General features: G+C 30.4%; 1 pseudogene; it reads right to left on the bottom strand.

The window, feature by feature from the left end:
• LOC108689133 overlaps positions 1-3,126 on the bottom strand; it is a 10,104-nt pseudogene extending 6,978 nt beyond the window's left edge.
• Positions 3,127-3,351: the final 225 nt, after the last annotated feature.

The raw sequence follows: 3,351 nt of genomic DNA, 5'->3' as shown, positions 1-3,351 counted from the left end.
TATAATTGCGTATCAAGCTGCAGAGACGTTATATCAACGAAAATTGAATAAGAGCAAAATAAGTATGGATTCCTAAAGAACTCTAGAAGGAACAATGCGAAAAGAGGAAAAAATGGGAAATGAGTAATGAATTATGTATGAGAACGCATTGCAAACGATTTGTTAAATAAAAAGAGAAAGAGTTGAATTAAATAGTCCATAATAATAGCTTAGCAAGAACTAGATCATGATTGATAGTATCAAAAACCTTTGAAAAAAAGAATAATGGGAGCAAATGACGAGCTTCTGTCAAAACTCTGTCAAGACACAAAACAGAATTAGATACATGCAGCAGTGAAGTTATTATACTACTAAGCAATGGAAATTAGATTGGTACTATATAGGAATGGTATTCAATCTGCAGAAAAAAATAAATGATGTGACTGAAATACAAATGATGTTGATGGAAACAAGCGGATACAAGAATTTTTGACAGAAATGACAGCAAAGATATAAAACGGAAGGAAGAAGGAGAAGCGAACTTTTGGTAGCGAATGGAATTCTTTCAAAGAAAAGAAAATACACCTTCAGTTAAAGAAACATTGATAATGATCAAAATATTGAAGGATGTACTGTACAAGCATGCATCCTAAATCGTAAGCACTAGTAAGTTTGAGTTTTTTAAGAAGTTCAGACATTGATATAGAATTAAAAGTTATACTCAATAGGAATAGAGAAGTAGAGAATAAGAAATGATGTATGAAAAAAGGAAGAGTTGGAAGGAAGTGAATCTATGAAATTATTATTAGAAAGAGAGATCTAGGAAAAGATATAGAATAGAAAAGGAATTGTAATAATATATAATATAATGGCATTTGAAATGTTTTCAGAGATATCAAAACTTGTGACTCCTACAGTGAAATTATGTATAAACTAATCGTAGTAATTGCAACGTATTCTGTAATAATAGTCACTCATTAAAACTCGATGGAACTAAATTTTATAATAGTTAATTAATGCTTACATGAATTAAAATTTACTAATTTGTTTGTTGTAAGGTCTCAATTATTCATATATTATAACTAAAATTTAATTATCACGCTAAATTTTCTTGATTTCGCCAAACTAATATTTCTTCCTCATGGTAACAATGTTGCATGATTCTAACAAGTAAGTATATTACATTGTGATATTGTTATGATATTTCATTGCAATTTTTCTAACGGCGGACGCTCATTTTAACGTTACAGCAACATCACAATATTTTTTTCAATGTTTAGAATTTATCTTCCAATTAAATATTTCTGTAATTTCTACAATCTTTCTGTATGGATAGTTTGTTTCAAAAAATTTTGAGTAAAAAATAATGAAATCAATGTTACATTTTTTATGGAAAATATTTATTGAAAAAATGACTAAATGTTCGCTGCAAAGAAGAATTTAGAGAGAATAATTGCGCATGGCATGCCAAGAGCAAAGGAGACCAATGGGCTATACGCGATTCTTTACGGATCTAATTGAGTGCGGAGATAACACGACCGATTCCTGCCAGGCAATAACGTTCCCTTGCCTCCGCTCTCTTTAATGGCCAAACTAATCGCTGCTGGTACCCTAACTATACTCAGACATGCTGCACATTTTATTCGTACGTTCGCTATCGATTGTTTTAGGATCAAATCTTTATCACTGCGTTCAATTTTATGTAAAGAAAGATATATATGATATTGAATTTTATCTCACAATATTTCGTCTTGATAACAATCAATTTAGATATTAATATTCCTGGTTATTTAGTTATATTAAATGAATAATATATTAATGCTTAAATATTTCTGTGTGAATTCATATACATATCTGATTCTGCAAATTGCGCGTCGAAATCTATTTTAGTGTTGAAACTTGTAAGCAGAACCGGAGTAGTAATATGAAATATCATTTAATAAATTGACATTTATTAAATTAGCAATTTAATAATTTTTTAAATGCTAATAAGCATTTTCATAAGAATGTTAATAATAAAATGTTAATAATAAAATGTTAAAAAAAGAATCTAAGCCTGCAAATAATTTTATTGAGTAAAATATTGCCTCAATCAGGATTTAAATCAAAACTCCCGACTTTCCAGCATCATATTGATTCGATCGAATTGTCGACAATAACTAATATCTAGTAAACGAACATTATATTTCAAAAAACGCGTAATAAACTATATGATACGATATGAATTTTTAGACCAAATATAAATTAAATAAGAGGAATTTTATATTCGATCACTCGACTTAAAAAAATTTTTAAATACGCATTAAATGAAGCAAGGTTTATACTCAATTGTATCACAATAAGTTTTATTTTTGTCTGCTTTCTTAAGGGAATAATTATATCGAAATTAAAATATTTTCAAAAATAGCTCTCATCTCTGTACTAGAATTTCGGTACAAATCATTCTTTTATATTAAGGATATAAATGAAATTTATTGTACAAACGAGTACAAAAGATCACGAAAGAGTGTCCGTTTGCGGATTTAAAGTATCTCAAAATAGAGTGCTAGCATTTTTTTAATTCATACCTTTTAACCTCTCTCTTTAATGTACAAACGAATATAAATCTAGTTTAATTTAATGTATTATGTTATGATATAACATTTTAAAATCTCGTGTGGTCATTCAGTATTAATAGCTCGTGTTAATAGTCCATTTTAAGTGTAAAGCGATTTATCGCTGTCGTTGATAGACACTATACACGCTTTCAAGCATAAAGATGTGCGATGGTCACTTACGAGATCTCGGAAGACACGTGAAACTTGAGATCGCTGCTGGATATATAAGTATTCCCGAAGGCGAAGGGCAATTTGTCCCGGTCATTTGGTGAGTCCACGGGGACTCCCTGACTGTAATCCAATCACTAGCCACACTCTTTCTCTTTGCGCTTCCACCCTCTTCTTATAGCTTCTCACTCCATCCTTTCATGTCTATGTGCCTGTCCTTGTTCCCACCCTCCACCACTCCAGCAACTCCCCTATCTGGTCGTCATTGAGTCTCCTGCAATCTTGACCGAGTGACGACTGCTCTGAATTGTGCAGGGATTCTACTTTTGCAAGTGCGATCGAAAGCCAAATGTACCATGGATATATGTACCATTGTAAGCATTGTAATTGGTATACAAATTTTGATGACACGATTTCGTGATAATATTTCAATGATTAGCAACTTCGAATTATGTGTACTAAAATTCATAAACTAACTGCAAATTAATTAATAGTGAGCTAATGTTTATTACTTCCATAAGAATAATTTATTAGTAACTTTTTTTTATTTTGAAGCTAATGCATTAATACTTTGTACGCTTTTAAAAATATATTTTTAATGGCTTTT

This window comes from Atta colombica, unplaced genomic scaffold (assembly GCF_001594045.1).
Source record: "Atta colombica isolate Treedump-2 unplaced genomic scaffold, Acol1.0 scaffold261, whole genome shotgun sequence".
In the NCBI taxonomy this organism is placed as follows: domain Eukaryota; kingdom Metazoa; phylum Arthropoda; class Insecta; order Hymenoptera; family Formicidae; genus Atta; species Atta colombica.
The sequence above is the reverse complement of the archived record's forward strand: the minus strand, read 5'-3'. Positions and strand labels throughout refer to the sequence as shown.